The sequence below is a fragment of the Leptodactylus fuscus genome, chromosome 10 (assembly GCF_031893055.1).
Source record: "Leptodactylus fuscus isolate aLepFus1 chromosome 10, aLepFus1.hap2, whole genome shotgun sequence".
Lineage (NCBI taxonomy): Eukaryota > Metazoa > Chordata > Amphibia > Anura > Leptodactylidae > Leptodactylus > Leptodactylus fuscus.
This window is the reverse complement of record NC_134274.1, coordinates 54,445,857-54,467,496: the sequence shown is the minus strand read 5'-3', so window position 1 is coordinate 54,467,496 and position 21,640 is coordinate 54,445,857.

Genomic DNA, 21,640 nt, shown 5'->3' with positions numbered 1-21,640 from the left:
GTTATCTGGACCTAATAGAATAGTGTCTGTACAATAGAAGTCACTGGCACAATAACAATATACATTGCTCTTATTTATTAGGAGACAATTAACCAATTAACCAGAAGATCTTCTAGTCCAGTGAAGTCCGTCATGGTAAGTCATGCAGCATTGAGATATATATAATATGACAGAATTGATATATTTAGGGGTCCCCCCCCCCTAAACCTAAATATGAGTCATGTATGGAGCCTATGTAATCACATTGTTATACATCTGATGTAATGTGATGATCTCCCACCAGCTTATACTGAAGCTCATACATTTGTCCTGGCCATACTGTCGCCTCTTTCCTACCTTTAAGGGAACCCCACAGGGAGCTGGGGGATGGGAGAGAAGCTACAAGTGTCCCATTGCACATGAAATCTTATTAAAAATGACTGGAGACATTAATGTAAATGTTTCCTATAAACAGGGAGAAGCTGATGTGAAGAGAGACTAATACTGGTCAGTTACTCACAGTCGCCCCCTAGTGTTCCCTGTAATACAGTCTGTGTAATGATCAGTCATGTCATAAGATCTTCAGTATTAGATCCCGGTCACTTACCAAAGTCCTCCCGTCTGCAGAGCGCTCACGTGGACGTCTTCTCTCATCTAATAACTGACGGCAGATAACTGATTTTTCTAATTCCTGTCCTGCAATCCTATTGGTTGTGGCTGCCGTTACCATGGTGACATATGATGCAGCCGGAGGATTTAACCCTTTAAATGCCAACACTGTTTTAGCAACAAGGCCTTTTTATCTGTCTATTCACATTACTGTATAAGGTCTTGTTTATTGCAGGATAAGACACATATTACTAACTCATTCACTTGTATTAACTCTCTTTAATGTGTGGAATATCGATTCCGATATTGATTTTGCATTTTATATTTTACTCCATTCACCATACCTAACATATATTTATTTTATTTAATGGGTCAGTACGATGACATTGATAATAAATATCTATAGACTTTTTGTCTCACTGCTTTTGCAACTTGCAAACTCATCATGCTTCGGGGTCATTGGGTGCCAACAATAAAGCGTCCTGAGACCTGCATGGGTCATCCAAGGGAATGGGCTCACTCACAAATTTGCCACAAATAAAGAACGGTTTCTGACCATCCTCCAAGAGCAAATGCGAATCCACAATAAAAAAAAAATGCCTGGGATTTATGCCGTAGAGTGAAGATGCTGCAGAGATGAAAATCCACGACATGCTGTGATATTTATGTGTCATTTTTATGGTACATCTGAATGGGTTATAAAACCTCACATACATTTGTACTATATTGTAAACTGCTGCAGATTGAGGCTCCGTTCCCACGGAGTAACGCGCCGCGTATTCTGACACGTAAATACGTGTCAGAGTGAGCGCTGTAAAGCAGAATCCCATTGACTTCAATGGGCGCCGTGTTACGCGCGCTACACATTGAAATCAATGGGTTAAAAAGCCTCCCATTGATTTCAAAGTGTAGTGCGCGTAAGATGGCACCCATTGAAGTCAATGGGATTCTGTTTTACAGCACTCTGACACGTGTTTATGTGTCAGAATGAGCAGCGCGTTACTCTGTGGGAACGGAGCCTTAAAGGGGTTGTCCCATCACAAGGATCCTATCTATACTGCTTGTTAATGTGAATGTAAGACTTTTCCTAAATACACTGCTTCAGCAAAACTGCTTTGTTTGTCCACTATCTTACTTTATTCATTTTTTTGGGACACATCCCTTGACTTATCTGGTCATAAGTCAAGTGATATATCTGCTGCTCTGAGGGGGGAGGGAGGAGGGGCTTAGTGCACGGGAGCGAGCCTGGAGGGGGGGTAGTTTACCGTTTGGGGGGAAGGGGCTGCCAATACAGACCCGGCCTCTGCTGTAATAGAGAGGTGGATGCCGAGGATGGTTAGACGCCAGCACAGATGCCAGCAACATCGCTATGCTTCTGCTTTGCATGAAGCCAGCAGCGGCAGGAGCGATGCTGCTATTTCGGGGAGGGGGGGGGATGGAGGAGCGGAATAACAGCATCGCTTCTATTAAAGGGAATTATTAGGGAATTATTAAAGGGAATTATTAAAGGAACTTTTCAGAAATTTCTGAAATTTTTGTCCCTTGCTTACCTAGAAAATTTGCACTGCATGTCAAACGCATTTATGCTCCCCCAAGGAAACTATTGCTAAAAATTGCATTTATTTTGGGATGTGCACTGTGCATCTGTTTTGTACCTGCATTGTGCAGACATACTGACTGTGCAGTATTGCTATTTTTACAGCCAACCAGCAGTTTTACCCAGAAAACAGTTGATAAATTCATCTTATTGGCCACCTGGTTCTGCAGGTAAAATTGTATATTCATCAGAAAAATCATATAAATAAATCCCATCCTGATAACATGTCCAAATAATTCTAAGTCACACTTTGGCCACTACATAGATGCTCAGCCTGAAACAGTATCAAACTCAAGTGCCTAGGGTCCACCTGAAGAACTTGATCTGGGGCCCACCCAACAGCCTCCTGCTAATAGCCTACACCACGGCTCCTTCACTGAAATTTTACTGTGCTGACTATCTGGAACCAGTGCTGTACATTTCAGAATTTTTTCAGTATCGTCATCCCCTATAATACAGTGCATACCCCAATAACTCCACACAGTGGCCATATATGGTATGTATTACTCGACAGTGACCCCCATACAATATAAAATCTCCCTAGATCCCCCTTACAGCATAATGCTCCACAGTGGCCCCACAGAGTATAATATGTGTTATGTCAGTCCAGGTAGCTGCAACGGGGCTAAGGGATAGCAGTAGGGAATCTCGCCCTGCACTACTCCCACTAGCTATCCCGGTCCCTGCCTCACGGGTGTGGGTCGGCTGTACTCAGGCTAAGCCTGACCCCGACAGCTCCTCGCTCACTGATACCGTAGGCCTAGAGGGAAGGGGGAGAAGGAATGCCCTATAAGATCTCTAGGGACTGGAGACTAAAGGGGGTCACCCCTAACGAACAAGTGAAGCTGCTACTGACAGGGACTGACAAGGGTGTGCGCTGACTAACAACACAAGCAGCACACAGGAAACATGTGGGAAAGGATTCCCCAAACCAATATGGGAAGGAACCTTACACTAGGAAACAAACACAGGGAAACTGAGTAGAAATCAAAGGATAAGGCAATTCACTCACACAGTCAATTACACACAGAGGAAGGATTGGTGAACACAGAAGGGAAAACACACAAACCAACTCGTTCACCCAAACCTCCCAAAAACCAACCACGGAACTTCCTCTATCCAAGATAACCACCTACTCCTCCTGCTAAGGCCTAGCTCTGTAAAAGCGACACTCAGCACAGAACCATGGGAGGCATGGGTTTAAATACAGAGTAGAGACCACTCCTCCCAGGTGCAAATGGGAGGACAGACTAATCAACCAGGAAATAAAGCTGCCTACCAGCAGTGCGCGCGTGCAAGTCAGAAGGTGTGCACCAATACCCACGACAGGACAACCCTGCAGCGCCAGGATGCCACCCCAGACACTGCGCAGCCAAAAACTCCCCAGGTAAGAAAAATAGAAAGTAATGAACCTAAATACTCCTAACAGGATCCTCCCCTCAAGGAGAAGACTCCGGATTCTCTAGGAGCATCCTTCTTCGGGAACTCCTTGTGGAATTTCTCCACGAGTCTGGGGGCTGACATATCCGACTCCAGGACCCAAGAATTATCCTCAGGACCGTATCCCTTCCATGCCACCAGATACCGTAGCTTCCCCCGAACATATTTGCTATCCAGAACTCGGGATATCTCATACTCCCCGGACTCAGAAACTGGTGGAACCTTAACTGGAGACGTTCCCTTCTTGGCCTTCTTTAACAAGGAGACATGGAACACCCGGTTTATCTTCCACCTTTTAGGTAGTTGCAGCTGCGCCGCCACTTCATTTACCATCTTGATGATCTTAAAAGGACCCACAAACCTGGGACCCAGCTTCTTGCTAGGAACCTTAAACCTGATATTCTTGGTGGACAACCAAACCATCTCACCAGGGAAGAACTGCAACTCTCCTCTCTTCCGATCCGCCTGGACCTTAGCCTGGTGCGACGCCCGCACCAGATTCTCTCGGATACGGGACCATACCCCTTGCAGCTTTTTAGAAAATAGCTCCTCCTCCGGAACTGGGGAAGAAATGGAAGAAAATACTCCGAAAACAGGATGTCTACCACCAGAGCAAAAAAAAGGTGTGGTACCTGTGGCATTGGAATCATGGTTGTTTAGGGAAAATTCTGCCAGGGGGAGAAAGGCAGCCCAATTATTCTGGTTCTCTCGAACAAAACACCTCAAAAACTGTTCCACATCCTGATTCTTCCTCTCTGTTTGTCCGTTAGACTCTGGGTGAAACCCGGAGGAAAACGACAGTGTAACTCCCAACCTGCTGCAAAAAGCCCGCCAGAATTTAACCACAAATTGCGGTTCCCCTGTCCGAAACGATCTCCTCAGGAAGACCGTGCAACCTTACAATTTCTTTAATAAACGCCTCTGATAGTGTCTTGGCACATGGCAGCCTGGAAAACGGGATCAAATGGCACATTTTCGTGAAGCGGTCAACGACTACCCAAATGACCGTGAAACCCTTAGATACCGGAAGGCCCATGATGAAATCCATAGACAGATGAGTCCAAGGTGCCTTAGGAGGTTCCAATGGATGTAGAAGACCGTGGGGACGGGTATGCGACGCTTTGGCTCTTGCACAGACCGAACAATTTTGAACAAACTGCAAGACATCCTTACTCCACCCTGGCCACCAAAAATTCCTAGACACCAATCTCATGGTCTCTGAAACCCCCGGGTGACCAGCAAGAACCGACTCGTGACACTCCCTCAAGAGACTTTGTCGGAGAGTAGTTGGGACAAAAAGCTTGTTTCTAGGTATCTTGGAAGGTGCAGCGTGTTGCGCTTCGATCAAGGCCTTCTCCAATTTTGTGCCCAATACTGCTACCACCACTCCATCCCCTAGAATAGTGGCAGGCGCCTCTCGTTCCTCCTCAGTCGACATATACCGGGATAAAGCATCAGCCTTAACATTCTTTGAACCCGGCACATAAGTCACGGTAAAATGGAACCGCGCAAAAAATAGAGCCCATCTGGCCTGCCGTGCATTTAATCTCTTCGCCGACCCAAGATAAACCAAATTCTTGTGGTCAGTAAATACCTGGACTGGCCTTCTGGCCCCCTCCAGGAAATGACGCCAATGTTCGAACGCTAGTTTTATTGCCAGTAGTTCCCTATCTCCGATGTCATAATTCCGTTCAGAGGCAGAGAATTTCTTAGAAAAGAAGGCACAGGGATGCGTACCCTCCTCGAACTCCTGAGAAAGTACTGCTCCCACCCCCACCGAGGAGGCATCCACCTCCACTCGGAAGGCCAACCTCTCATCCGGCTGTCTCAAAATGGGAGCGGACGAGAATCGCTTCTTCAGTTCTTCAAACGCAGCTAGCGCCTCTGGCGACCACTTAGCACAGTCAGCCCCCTTCTTAGTCAAGTCCGAGATAGGTTTCACAACCTCAGAAAATCCCTTGATAAACTGGCGATAATAGTTGGAGAACCCCAAGAACCGTTGGACCGCCTTTAGGTTCTCGGGTCGCGGCCACTCCAAGACTGCCCTGACCTTCTCAGGGTCCATCTCGAATCCCTTTTCCGATAGGATATAGCCAAGGAAACATAATTTATTGACCGCGAACACACATTTCTCCAGCTTAGCACTTAATTGGTTAACCCTCAGGAGATCTAAAACCTCTCTCACTCTCTCCCAATGAGTCTCCAAATCCGGGGTGTAAATGAGTATATCGTCCAGATAGACCACAACCCCCCTCCCTATGACGGCACTTAGTACATCATTAATAAAATTCTGAAAAAACGCAGGCGCATTGGTTAGACCGAAAGGCATCACAAGATTCTCAAAGTGTCCTAGGGGTGTGTTAAACGCTGTTTTCCACTCATCCCCCTTCTTGATTCTCAGCAAGTTATATGCCCCACGTAAATCTATTTTACTAAACCAGCGGGCTCCCGTAATCTGGCTGAATAGATCCGAGATCAACGGAATGGGATAGGGATTCCGCACCGTGATTTTGTTAATCTCCCTAAAATCCAAACAAGGGCGCAACCCTCCATCTTTCTTCTTTACAAAGAAAAACCCCACTGCTACTGGGGACTTAGATGGGCGAATATGCCCCACCTCTAGACTCCCCTCAATATACTCTTTGAGCGTCTCCCTCTCCGGAATAGTGAGATTGTACAACCTTGTCTTGGGTAACACTGCATTTGGTATAAATTTAATCGAGCAATCATAGGTGCGATGTGGTGGTAATGTCTTGGCTGCCCTTTCCTCAAAGACCTCCCTGAACTCACATATTTCTTGAGGCAAATTGTCTATAGACAAAGACATAACGGATATGGGCAGACATCGACCATTACACCCCTGCCCCCAAGAAACTACTGACTCGGTCTCCCAGTTGATAATAGGGTTATGCTGCTTCAGCCAGGGCCACCCCAACACTACTTGTGCTGGTAACTTAGACAACAAGAACAAGTCAATCTCTTCCCTGTGGCCACCCACAATAAACTCCAGACCCTCCACCTGTTTGGAGATGACAGCTTGCTGTAGAGGGGTCTTATCAATAGCCCACACCGGTATCTGAGACTTCAAGACCAAAGGACTCACCCTTAATTGCTCACAAAACTCTGAGTCAATAAGGTTGACTGCCGAACCACAATCAACCAAAATCCGGCACTTCTGCCTATTTACCCATCCTTCAAGGGTCAACCCGGCAGTCTGAGTACAGGAAATATGCACACCTCCCTCCTTAGTAGGTTTTCTCCCTTTACCCTCAATAGACCTGGGGTTATTACTCTCCTTGGCGAACCATTCTCTGGAGGGGCATACCCTTGCTACATGTCCCATCCCTCCACACACAAAACAGCGTACTGTGCGGGACCCTTCACTCTTGGGTCTAGCACTTCGCACAGTGGCCCCAATCTGCATGGGTTGGTCCCCCGGGTCCTCTCTAAAAACAGAGAATTGAGGAGGGCTAAGCCCCCCAGGACTCTTGTCTCCACGCTCCCGGAGGCGCCGTCCAACTCTAATTGCCAGCTGCATGGCCTCATCTAGATCTCCCGGAACAGGGTGAGAAACTAGATGGTCTTTAACCTGGTCCGAGAGCCCTGTCTCAAACTGACTAAGTAGAGCGGGGTCATTCCAGTGTACTTCTGCTGCCCACCTACGAAACTCTGTGCAATATTTCTCTATAGCATGATCCCCTTGCACCACACGTCGTAGGTCATACTCAGCCGTGCGTACCCTGTCTGGGTCGTCATACAGTAACCCCATTGTGGAGAAAAACGCCTCTACAGTTAGTAAGCAAGCTGAGTCGGCTGGTAACGAATGTGCCCAGATGAGGGGATCATCTCTCAATAAAGTAATAATAATCCCAACTCTCTGTACCTTAGAACCGGAGGAAAACGGCCGTAGCCGGAAATACAAAAGACAGTCCTTTTGAAATCGGAAAAAATCTGACCTCTTACCTCGGAAGGGTTCAGGTAAGCTGACTTTTGGCTCCAGAGGCCGACCCACAGGGGCGCTACTCACCTGCCTCTGTATGCCGCCACCTGAGAGGCTGTGTGTTGAGCCAACTGCTGTAACTGAGATACGCCAGAAGCTTGGATGGCATCCATTCATAGCTTGATCCCCTCCATCTCAGTGGAAATCTGCTGCACCGCCTGGTACAACTGTTTCAGGTCCGTCATAATGCAAACAAACCTTTTTTTTTTTTTACCGGCTGAGTGTACTGTTATGTCAGTCCAGGTAGCTGCAACGGGGCTAAGGAATAGCAGTAGGGAATCTCGCCCTGCACTACTCCCACTAGCTATCCTGGTCCCTGCCTCACGGGTGTGGGTCGGCTGTACTCAGGCTAAGCCTCACCCCGACAGCTCCTCGCTCACTGATACCGTAGGCCTAGAGGGAAGGGGGAGAAGGAATGCCCTATAAGATCTCTAGGGACTGGAGACTAAAGGGGGTCACCCCTAACGAACAAGTGAAGCTGCTACTGACAGGGACTGACAAGGGTGTGCGCTGACTAACAACACAAGCAGCACACAGGAAAAATGTGGGAAAGGATTCCCCCAAACCAATATGGGAAGGAACCTTACACTAGGAAACAAACACAGGGAAACTGAGTAGAAATCAAAGGATAAGGCAATTCACTCACACAGTCAATTATACACAGAGGGAGGATTGGTGAACACAGAAGGGAAAACACACAAACCAACTCGTTCACCCAAACCTCCCAAAAACCAACCACGGAACTTCCTCTATCCAAGATAACCACCTACTCCTCCTGCTAAGGCCTAGCTCTGTAAAAGCGACACTCAGCACAGAACCATGGGAGGCATGGGTTTAAATACAGAGTAGAGACCACTCCTCCCAGGTGCAAATGGGAGGACAGACTAATCCACCAGGAAATAAAGCTGCCTACCAGCAGTGCGCGCGTGCAAGTCAGAAGGTGTGCACCAATACCCACGACAGGACAACCCCGCAGCGCCAGGATGCCACCCCAGACACTGCGCAGCCAAAAACTCCCCAGGTAAGAAAAATAGAAAGTAATGAACCTAAATACTCCTAACAATATGCTCCTCAGCAGCCCAGCACAGCATAATAGGCTCCACACAGTGCCACACTACATAGTATGCTCTATAGAGGGGCCCCCCTACCATAATGCTCCATAATGGCTCCACACAATATAATATGCTCCTCAAAGGGCCCCCAGTATAAAAAAAATAAGAGTTATAGTTACCTTCCTTACCTCCCCTGGGCATCCTTTCGCTGTTCCACTATCTCCAGCTTCCTCTTCTTTGGCTGATGTCACGTGTTCCGGGAGTCACACTGAGACCTGTGATTGGGATGTTATAACACCAGTGTGCCCCATGAAACTGTTGAGGCCCAGTAACAGGCCTCAACAATGACCCCCTTCCTCCAGCGATGAGCGACATCAACCGTAAGCTGGAAATGGCCAGGAGATGATGCCAGACTCCCAGGAGAGGGGAGTATAAATGTTTGTTAATTTTACTCACCTTTCCTGGGCAGGCTTTTATTGGAAAGGGACCCAGTGGCACATGACACAACACCAGGCCCCATCCCTTAGTGATGTGGCCGGGGCCCTCTCCCTGCCTGGGTCCATCAGAGGATCTTACGGTCCTCCAGTTGGCCAGTCCAATGCTGGCCTCGAGACTGGTTTCTACTGGGCCCTGGACCTTAGTGGGCCTCTGCTACTTTTTAGTTTTAACCCTTTTCCGTCAACGACATTTTTTGATTTTCATTTTTGAATCGCCCCTTCCAAACCCCATAACTTTTTTATTTCTCCGCTCTCAGAGCCATATGAGGTCCTAATGTTTGCAGGACAAATTTTTCTTCATGATGCCACCATTATTTATTTTGTATAATGTACTGGGAAGCCGGAAAAAAATTCAGAATGAGGGGGATTTGAAGAAAATGTGCATTTGTGCGATTTTCTTACGGGATTTGCTCTTAGGCTGTATTCGGTATTTTGGTTCGTAATGTGGAACGTAGACGCCGCGGGATCTTTTGCGGGCCGTATACGCTCCCATTGTTTTCAATGGGAGCCGATACCGTATACGCGGCGCTATTTTGCGGCAGCCACAAAATCACAGCCTCAAAATAGCGCCGCGTATTCGGTACCGGCTCCATTGTCAATGAGGCTGAAGGAAGATAGTGATGTAGTTACATGGGACTGCATGTTGAATGAGGCTGAGGTAAGGAGTGATGTAGTTACATGGGACTGTGTGTTGGATGAGGCTGAGGGAAGAGAGTGATCTAGTTACATGGGACTGTATGTTGGATGAGGCTGAGGGGAGAGAGTGATTTCGTTACATGGGACTGCATGTTGGATGAGGCTGATGGGAGCGAGTGATGTAGTTACATGGGACTGTACGTTCAATGAGGCTGAGGGGAGAGAGCAATGTAGTTACATGGGACTGCACATTGGATGAGGCTGAGGGGAGAGAGTGATGTAGTTACATGGGACTGCGTGTTGGATGAGGCTGAGGAAAGAGAGTGATGTAGTTACATGGGACGTTGGATGAGGCTGAGGAAATAGAGTGATGTAGTTACATGGGACTGCACGTTGGATGAGGCTGAGGGAAGGAGTGATGTAGTTACTTGGGACTGCACATTGGATTAGGCTGAGGGGAGAGAGTGATGTAGTTACATGGGACTGCATGTTGGCTGAGGGGAGAGAGTGATGTAGTTACATGGGACTGTGTGTTGGATGAGGGGAGAGAGTGATATAGTTGCATGGGACTGCATGTTCAATGAGGCTGAGGGAAGAGAGTGATGTAGTTACATGGGACTGCATGTTGAATGAGGCTGAGGTAAGGAGTGATGTAGTTACATGGGACTGCGTGTTGGATGAGGCTGAGGGAAGAGAGTGATCTAGTTACATGGGACTGTATGTTGGATGAGGCTGAGGGGAGAGAGTGATTTCGTTACATGGGACTGCATGTTGGATGAGGCTGATGGGAGCGAGTGATGTAGTTACATGGGACTGCACGTTCAATGAGGCTGAGGGGAGAGAGCAATGTAGTTACATGGGACTGCACATTGGATGAGGCTGAGGGGAGAGAGTGATGTAGTTACATGGGACTGCGTGTTGGATGAGGCTGAGGAAAGAGAGTGATGTAGTTACATGGGACGTTGGATGAGGCTGAGGAAAGAGAGTTATGTAGTTACATGGGACTGCACATTGGATTAGGCTGAGGGGAGAGAGTGATGTAGTTACATGGGACTAGATGTTGGATGAGGCTGAGGGGAGAGAGTGATGTAGTTACATGGGACTGCACGTTGGATGAGGCTGAGGGGAGAGAGTGATGTAGTTACATGGGACTGCAAGTTGGATGAGGCTGAGGGGAGAGAGTGATATAGTTACATGGGACTGCACGTTGGATGAGGCTGAGGGGAGAGAGTGATTTAGTTACATGCGACTGCACGTTGGTGAGGCTGAGAGGAGCGAGTGATGTAGTTACATGGGACTGCATGTTGGATAAGGCTTAGGGGAGATTGATGTAGTTACATGGGACTGCACATTGGATGAGGCTGAGGGAAGGATTGATGTAGTTACATGGGACTGCACATTGGATGAGGCTGAGGAGAGAGAGTGATGTAGTTACATGGGACTGCACGTTGGATGAGGCTGAGGTAAGGAGTCATGTAGTTACATGGGACTGCACATTGGATGAGGCTGAGGGAAGGATTGATGTAGTTACTTGGGACTGCATGTTGGATTAGGCTTAGGGGAGAGAGTGATGTAGTTACATGGGACTGCACGTTGGATTAGGCTGAGGGGAGAGAGTGATGTAGTGACATAGGACTGCATGTTCGATGAGGCTGAGGGAAGCAAGTGATGTAGTTACATGGGACTGCACGTTGGATGAGGCTGAGGTAAGGAGTGATGTAGTTACATGGGACTGCGTGTTGGATGAGGCTGAGAGAAGGATTGATGTAGTTACTTGGGACTGCACGTTGGATTAGGCTTAGGGGAGACAGTGATGTAGTTACATGGGACTGCACGTTGGATTACGCTGAGGGGAGAGAGTGATGTAGTGACATAGGACTGCATGTTCGATGAGGCTGAGGGAAGCAAGTGATGTAGTTACATGGGACTGCACGTTGGATGAGGCTGAGGGGGGAGTGATGTAGTTACATGGGACTGCACATTGGATGAGGCTGAGGGGGGAGTGAGTTAGTTACATGGGGCTGCACGTTGGGTAAGGCTGGGAGGGGTGAGTTATGTAGTTACACGGGACTGCATGTTGGATGAGGCTGAAAAGAGTGATGTTTTATATGGGACTGTATCTCGGAGGGTCTGGGGGATTGGATTGATGTTTAGGGTGGTATAGGAGTCGTTGGCATGGAGGGAGACAGGGTTCTTTGGGTGTTTCTGGCATTTAAGGGGGCGAAAGAGATCTTTGGGGGTACTGCTGCATCTAAGGGGGAGGGCAGTGGCGTGCACAGTATTTCATGCTCATCAGTGCCCCCCCCCCCACAGTATTACATGCCCAGCAGTGTCCCCCCCCCCACACACACAGTATAACATGCCCAGCAGTGCCCCCCCCACAGTATAACATGCCCAGCAGTGTGTCCCCCACACAGTATTATATGCCCAGCAGTGTGTCCCCCCACAGTATAGCAAGCCCAGCAGTGCCCCCCCCAACACAGTATTTCATGCCCAGCAGTGTGTGTCCCCACAGTATAACATGCCCAGCAGTGCTCTTCCACACAGTATAACATGCCCAGCAGTGCCCCCCACACAGTATTACATGCCCAGCAGTGTCCCCCAACACACACACAGTATTTCATGCCCAGCAGTGTCCCCCAACACAGTATAACATGCCCAGCACTGCCCCCCTACACAGTATTACTGCACAGAGGATTATTCTCTCTGCCCCTTTCAGTGTGGAAACGGCTGACCCTATTAAGTCAATGTAGTCCACTGGTGTCCATGAGTAACTGATGTTTTAGTGATCTGGCTTTTCATCATTCAGGTCACTGTAGTGTTGTAGTGAGGATGCCGGTCTTCTGGAATAAGTCCACTATGAGATGGTTACTCTTGTAGATCAGAACACTTTATTCCAGGCTCCATCATGGCTCCCTGTCTAACAACTCCTCCCCCTAAGCTCAGCTCCTCCTCCATTACTACCTCACTGTTGCTAGGCAGACAAAGCAGAATAAGTAAGCAGAACAGAACACACAGAACTTACTTATAACAACATCACATCTCTCCCCTTCTTATAAAAAAAAATAAAATAAAATGCAAACATTATAAATGAACAATAAATAAAAGGTCCGAACTGAAAAGAAAATTTTACTGCAGAACATAGTCCCTGAGGTGCGTTGGTGGCCTTCGACTCATCCTTGTCGGGTAGCGTTGAGACATCTCGTTATCAGAAACAGTCTGTGAATTTTCTGAGGTATCTCTTGTTGGTGTTGCTGAACCAGTTGTAGCTGGTGAAATTTCCTCATCATCTGTCTCCTCTGCACTTGCTCCTGGGTTGTAGTCACAAAGCTTTTTAAAATGGGAGACATTTCGTGTCACTTGATGACCCTGGCGTTGAGCAGTAACCATGGTACCTTTGATGTGCATGACTTGAAAGGGTTCTGGATGATAAGGGGATGATAACTTGTCACTGGGTCTCAGCCTTTTAACCAGGACCCAGTCTCCCACATCCAGCTGTTTGAAGCAACAACTTCTCTTATCTGCATATCTTTTCATCCTGCCTTTGGCAAGGGAATCATTGAGGACCAATGGAGTCTGGACGTGAACTACTGGGATGTTTGGAAGCTTAATGCGCAAAGGCCTGCCGAAAAGCGCAGTCGCTGGCGGAGTTCCTGTAGTAGAGTGTGGGGTGGCTCTGTACTGTCTAAGGAATCTGTACAATTCTTGCTGCAAATCCTTGTGTTCCATGGTAGCAATCCGAAGAGTTTTGTTGATTGATTGCATGAAGCGCTCCACTTCACCATTGGCTTGAGGCCAGTAAGGAGTTATTTTCCTGTGGTTAAAACCAAGATAAGTTGCAAAAGACTGAAAATCTGCACTATTGAAAGGTGGCCCATTGTCAGTCTTCACTGTTTTAGGTATGCCATATGCAGAGAAGATTTTGTCCAGTTTTGGTATGACAGCTCTTGCAGAGGTGGTGGAAATGGGTTCAATGACTGGAAACCTAGAAAAATCATCTATGACAACCAGTAAATAGGAATGATCTGGCAAAGTGCAGAAATCAACACTCACAGCAGTCCATGGATTGTCTGGCAGAGGTGTCATTTGTACTGGTGCTCGGCTATGGTCCACCGTAGTTGCTTGGCAAGGTATACATGTGGCAATAAGTGCTTCCACTTGTTTATCTAGTCCAGGAAACCATACTTTCTCCCTAAGTAATTGCTTTGTTTTAACTATACCTTGATGGGCCTCATGGGCCAGATCGATCACTCTACTCTGAAGTTTCTGAGGAATGACCAGGCGGTTGTCACGTAGTAGTATGTTTGAGTCAGATACAGAAAGAGAGTGTCTTGCATTAAAGAAGGCCTGCAAATATGCTGTTTGGCCCTGCGGTTGAAGACGAGTGTCAGCTAGAAAAGAGTTCCAGTTCTTAGACCGAACAGTGTCAATTACCAACTGAAGTTGGGGATCAGAATCCACCGCATGTTTAATTTCTTCGAGGGTCATTGCTCTTGGCACAGAGTGTGTAACAATGAAATTTACATGCTCCTCAGCTAAGACAGTGGCAGGCAAGTCATCTTTGGTAGACTGTGGTAAAGGGTGTCTTGAAAAATAGTCTGCAGGGTTCCCAGCTCCTGCCTCATATCTCAAGTGAAAGCGATAGTTCTGCAGGCGGAGTAGCCAGCGTTCAAGTCGTGGGGGTGGCTTTGATGAATGTTTATTGAAGATTGGAATGAGTGGTTTATGATCACTGACCACTGTGAATGGACAACCAAAGAGGTAAAGATGAAAATGAAGGCATCCCCATACAACTGCGAGAGCTTCCCTCTCAGTTTGAGAATAGCGCTGTTCCGTTTCTGTTAAAGCCTTGCTCGCATAGGAGACTGTGGAGATACTGCCAGTTTTGGACACCTGAGTTAAAATTGCACCAAGGCCTACAGGACTGGCATCCACAATGAGCTCAGTAGACTTTAGTGGGTCAAAATAGGCCATGACCGTGTCACTAGAAAGACTGGACTTTAGTGTGTCAAATGCTGATTGATGTTCAACTGTCCATGACCAAGGAGTATCCTTTTTAGTGAGTTGTCGTAGGGGTTCAGAAACAGTAGCCAGATCAGGTATGAATCGTCCACAGTATGTGACCAGACCAAGAAAACTTCGAACATCTGAGACATTTTGTGGCTGGCTAGCAGAGGTTATGGCTGCTACTTTCTCAGGGTCTGCAGAAACACCATTTTCAGAAAAAATGTAGCCAAAAAAATTCAATGACGTCTTGTTGAACTCGCATTTTGATGGATTAACAGTTAAATTGCAGGTTTGCAGTCTCTGAAAGACTTGTTCTAGGTGATTGTCATGTTCCTCTTGGGTTGTGCCAAAGATAAGGATGTCATCACTAACATTGAGGACTCCAGGTATTCCTGAAAGAACCTGCCTGATAACATTCTGAAAGATTTCTGCAGCCGATGAAATGCCAAAATTCAGCCTCTTGAACCTTCTTAGACCGACATGAGTGCTAAAAGTTGTGATATATCTGGAGTCTGGATGCAATTCAAGCTGATGATAACCAGATTTTAGATCAATTTTTGAGAATACTTTTGCACCATTTAGATCTGTGAGAATATCATCAATGGTAGGCGTAATGTGCCTTTCTCTTTGAATGGCTCGATTGGCATGTCGCATATCCACACATAACCTGATTTTACCAGGCTGCTTAGGTTTAGGCGCAACAACAATTGGTGAGACCCAGGGAGTTGGGCCCTCGACACGTTCAATAACATCATCTGTCTCAAGGTCTTGTAGCTCTTTCTCCACTAGCTTGCGGACATGGAATGGGATGCGCCTGTGAGGTTGAACTGACGGCTGGACTGACTGGTCAATGTGTAATTTCACTTGAAAGTCTTTCAGCTTTCCTATGCCTTGAAAGAGTTGAGGATATTTCTGCATAACATTTTGGACAGAAGAGTGTGTTACGCTGTTTGCCAGTTTCACTAGGCCCAGAGATACCGCACTATTGCAGCTAAGAAGAGTGTCTGCAGAACACTCCACTACATAGAAAGTGTCCGTGATGGATTTCCCATCAGCCTTTAGTAATGCCTGAAATTTGCCACATAGGGGTAATGCAGTAGCTGAACCATAAGGATATATCTTCAGGTTAGTACATTGCAAAGCAGGTTTGTTCTTTAGCTGGTTATAAGTGGCATGACTAATAACATTGACAGACGCCCCTGTATCTACCAGTGTCTCCACCGGATTGCCATGTATTAAGATGACTTGTTTGGGATTAGACATTGCATGCACATTGCGAGACCCCTCAGTCACTGAGAATAAGTAGGTGCTACTGGGCTCATCCGCAGGGGACACTGACTGCACTGCCTGAACTTTCTGTGGCAAGGCTTGTTTAGCAGAGAGAGAAGATTGTGATTTTGATCTGCAGACTTTTGCAAAGTGATTTTGTTTCCCACAGTTATGACAAGTTACTCCATTTGCTGGGCATGGTTGCTGATGAGGATAAGGACCTCCACAGTTGTAGCAGGCTGCAGCCTGTGTGTGTGGCACATGTGGCTTCTGAGTGAGCTTTGCTACAGAAGATGGCTGCTCTAGTATACAGTCTGTGTTCTCTATAAGTTTAGCTTGATTCTCTGCTGCATCATGAATACGTGCAATGTCCAGTAGCTTTGTTAAAGTCATGGTGGGATCTCTGAGTGCTTGTCTCCTTAACTTAGAGGACACACAACCTTGTATGATTTGCATCAGAATTTCCTTGTCTATATCTGCAAATTCACAGTAAGCTGCAAGTTGTCTTAAGCGGACATGATATTCATCAATGGTTTCTGTTGCTGACTGTTTTGACTGTCTAAACTTGAAAATTTCAAAAGCTGCATTTATGTATGGAGAGAAATGCTTAGTTAGTGCTGCTTTGCTTAGCTCATAGTCACTGTCCTCCCCTGTATTGGGCAGAGTTGTGAAGATATCATAGACTTGCTCCCCTGCATAGTGTAATAACATGGCTTTCTTTCTTGCATTATCAGTAATGTTCATTGCTTGCAGGAATATCTCAAAGCGTTTCAGCCATTTATTCCAGCATGCTGCTAAGTTTGCTTGGGGCTGGTGCACATCAAATACAGCAAAGGAGGGTAAGCAGGCCATGGCTGGTGCTGGGATTGCAGTCTTGCAAACAGTTTTCTGTAGCAGTGAAATACCTTTAGCTGATGATTCTTAATCCTCGTCGCCAATTGTAGTGTTGTAGTGAGGATGCCGGTCTTCTGGAATAAGTCCACTATGAGATGGTTACTCTTGTAGATCAGAACACTTTATTCCAGGCTCCATCATGGCTCCCTGTCTAACAACTCCTCCCCCTAAGCTCAGCTCCTCCTCCATTACTACCTCACTGTTGCTAGGCAGACAAAGCAGAATAAGTAAGCAGAACAGAACACACAGAACTTACTTATAACAACATCACAGTCACCTGACCGATTTAAAGAGGATCTTTCACCTCCTGGGGCACATGCGGTGTAATACACCTCTAGAAAGTCAACAGTGCGCTGAATTCATGTTCTGTGCCCCGGTGAAGAGATATCGGTGCCGGTACCGTAGCTCTTCACTGTCAGAAAGACATTTCTGAAAGTCAATCAGGGACGCCCTTCCTCAAAGTAGCGTCTATAGTGCTGTACTGTGAGAGCGGTGAGGAACGCCCACATCCCCTCCTGATAATACTCGTCCATCATCGCTGGGCAGTAAGCAATGCCCCTCGCTCTCACAGTACAGCGCTATAGATGACTGACAGTAAGAAACGCCCTTCTGACAGTGAAGAGATACGGTACCGGCATCGATATCTCTTCACCAGGGCCACAGAAAGGGAAAGCGATAATGCGCTGAATTCAGCACACTGTTGGCTTTCTAGCGGTGTATTAAACCGCATGTGCCCCAGGAGGTAAAAGGTCCTCTTTAAACAACGTAGAACCTGGCGCACATGTGATCCTGTCTTTACTCTAGTAACACCATCACATGAGACGACAGTGGCTGGTTTATTCCATGAAAGCAGGTAATACTAGACCAGGAAAGGTAAGTTAGGGGGAGGGGGAATTGATAGACTATGTTGGTAACTAGTGGAGGTGTTTTTTTTTTTTTTTTATAATGGATAATGAGGATTGTGCGGATGGTTTTATTTCAATAAAATATATATTTTTTTAAATGTATGTTTGTTTTATTAATATTACTGCAGGCGGAGCTTATCATAAGATATAGGTCCTATACTGAATAACCTATCCTATTAATATTATAAATGTGAAAGTTTGTGAGTTTGGATGTTTGTGGGTTTGTGTGTTCGGATGTTTGTTAGTCAATCACGCAAAACCCGCTTGACCGATTTGGCTGAAATTTTCCACAAACATAGTTAATACACCCCATTGCGCAATAGGCTACTTTTCGTCACAATAGCGCACATACGTTTTTCCCAGGACCCCCACAAACCCCAAACTCACATCACTATCTCTGCAATCTCACACACTTTGGACCCCGATTTGGCTGAAATTTTCCACAAACATAGTCCCTACACTCGATTGCGCAATAGGCTACTTTTCGTCACAATAGCGCACATAAGTTTTTCCCAGGACCCTTTGGATGTTCGGATGTTTGGCGGTCAATCACGCAAAAACCGCTCCACCGATTTGGCTGAAATTTTCCACAAACATAGTCCCTACACTCGATTGCGCAATAGGCTACTTTTCGTCACAATAGCGCACATACGTTTTTCCCAGGACCCTTTGGATGTTCGGATGTTTGGCGGTCAATCACGCAAAAACCGCTCCACCGATTTGGCTGAAATTTTCCACAAACATAGTCTCTACACTCGATTGCGCAATAGGCTACTTTTCGTCACAATAGCGCACATACGTTTTTCCCAGGACCCTTTGGATGTTCGATCTTTGGCGGTCAATCACGCAAAAACCGCTCCACCGATTTGGCTGAAATTTTCCACAAACATAGTCCCTACACTCGATTGCGCAATAGGCTACTTTTCGTCACAATAGCGCACATACGTTTTTCCCAGGACCCCCACAAACCCCAAACTCACATCACTATCTCTGCAATCTCACACACTTTGGACCATAGCAAGCCACAAAATTCATATTACCCCCTACAGCAGAGGTCAGCAACCCCTGGCACACATGCCAAGAGTGGCACTCCTGCCATATTTCACTGGCATGCCAGCAGCACAGGACCTGCAAGAGTTAAATAAAGTCTCTGCTAGAGCTGAGGCATAAGGACACTCCCCTTTGCGAGATGTGCAGGAAACCCAGGGGGTGGAGCTTAGTCGCTCAAGTCTCTGCCTGCTATAGTGATAGCTCCTGCCGAAGCTGCTAGCAAACTGAAAGTAAGAAACACACAGCTACCTTCCTTTACTTCCTATTCTCATTAATGTCAGGCATGGGGTTATTAGTTTAGTGTTAGTAACTCCATGTACCTCACATTAATAGGAATAAACCCCATCATGTCCCTCATATTAACCCCTGTGTGCCCCATATAAAGGTTACTAATATGTGAGACGTATGGAGGTACTAATAAAAGACCTCAGTAATGAAGATACTTAATTATTACCTCCAAGTCTCTCACATATCAGTAACTACAGATGAGCGAGTACTGTTGGGATCAGCCGATCTGAACAGCACGCTCCATAGAAATGAATGGATGCACCTGGTACTTCCGCTTGGACGTAGCCAGCGCGCTTAACCCCCCGCGTGCCGGCTACGCCCATTCATTTCTATGCGAGCGTGCTGTTCAGATCGCCTGATCCCAACAGTACTCGCTCATCTCTATCAGTAACTCTTACACTGGGGTTAATGTGAGGGACATGATGGGGTTAATTGCTATTAATAAGAGGCACATGGAGTTACTAAACTGTCATGCACAGGGCCAGACTTTATGTTGCTTACTCAAGAGTATCCTGTGCCCAAAACTTACATGTACTGGCGGAAAATAATAAATCATACAATGTCGTATATCGAAGTATATTAACCTGAAATACCTCTGTCCCAAAGTCACTATGTACAGTTTATACCAACACCGTATAGCAGCTGAAATACAAATTACATTCAACACAAAAGTCTCATGTGCTCTCAGAATTACAGCAACAACAAGATACACAGTTACATTTTATATCCCATACCTTATACACAGTACGAAAACCTTACCCGCGCCTGTATATACCCACTTCTACAATCACCGCAGACGAAGTCGCGGGTACCAGCTAGTAGAGAATATACCCAGACCATGAACCTACCTATAGTAACTACAGAATACACCCAGACCATCCACCTACCTATAATAACTACAGAATATACCGAGACCATGGACCTACCTACAGCAACTCCATTCTAGCCAATTCTGCAGTGAGACAGCTAGAATAGAGTTGCTCTAAGGAGGACCTACCTATAGCAACTACAGTATATACCCAGACCATGGACCTACCTGCAGCAACTCCATTCTAGCCAATTCTGTAGTGAGACAGCTAGAATGGAGTTGCTGTAGGGAGGACCTACCTATAGCAACTAGAGAATACCCTGAGACCATGAACCTACCTGCAGCAACTCCATTCTAGTCAGTTGTGTAGTGAGACAGCTAGAATGGAGTTGGTGCAAGGAGGACCTACCTATAGCAACTACAGAATATACCGAGACCATGAACCTACCTGCAGCAACTCCATTCTAATCAGTTGTGTAGTGAGACAGCTAGAATGGAGTTGCTGTAGGGAGGACCTACCTATAGCAACTACAGAATATACCCAGACCATGAACCTACCTGCAGTAACTATATACTGATAAATCAGGCGCACAGCAATACGTCAGAATTTAGCTATATATCAGTTATTAATTGTCATATGTTTCCATCATCACTTACAACAAGAAAGTGGCGCAAGTTATAATAAACACGTAAGGCTGCGGCGTCAACGCCCTGTTCAGACCATATGGCAAATATATATTTATAAATAAACTATATATGTAATATACAGTATATAGGTATATCTATTTATATATATATATATATATATATATATATATATATATATATGGAAAATGTTTGTTCTCGTACCGTGTTAGCCAGTGGGTAGGAAATATTTAAAAAGAAAACAAAAAAAACTTGACTATGAACTGAAAACTATCAAGTTTTTTTTATTTTTTATATCTATATCTATCTATCTATCTATCTATCTATCTATCTATCTATCTATCTATCTATCTATATATGTATCTATGTCCAGGAATGTGTTTTTCCTATATTCCTATTGATATCATATACATATACAATGTCTCTCTTGGCCAGTTCTGGCTCCTTCCTATAGACACTCCACTCTAGCTGTTCCTGTAGTGAGGTGACTAGATTGGAGTTTCTGGCGGCAGCTCTTATTACCAACTCCATTCTAGTCACTTCAGTACTGAACAGTCTACAGTGGCATACCTCCCAGCCGTCCCGATTTCCACGGGACAGTCACGATTTGGGTGACATGTCCCGCGGTCCCGGTTGGAGGGAGGTATGTCCCAATTTCAACTCAGATCTGCGTCCTCTGGACGCAGATCTGAGTTGAACACATATGCGGCTGAAGGAAGGAGCTGACACAGGTCAGCTCCTCGCTTCGCCGCTGCCCGCCTCTCTCCCTGACACATGCGGCTGAAGCTGCTCGCGTACTCGCTTCGCCGCTGCGTCTCTCTCTCGCTGACACATGCGGCTGAAGCGAGGAGCTGACCTGTGTCAGCTCCTCGCTTCGCTGCTGCCGCCGGCTCCTGGCTTGTAGACGCGATGTACAAGCCAGGAGCCCGTGGCAGCAGCGAAGCGAGGAGCTGACACAGGTCAG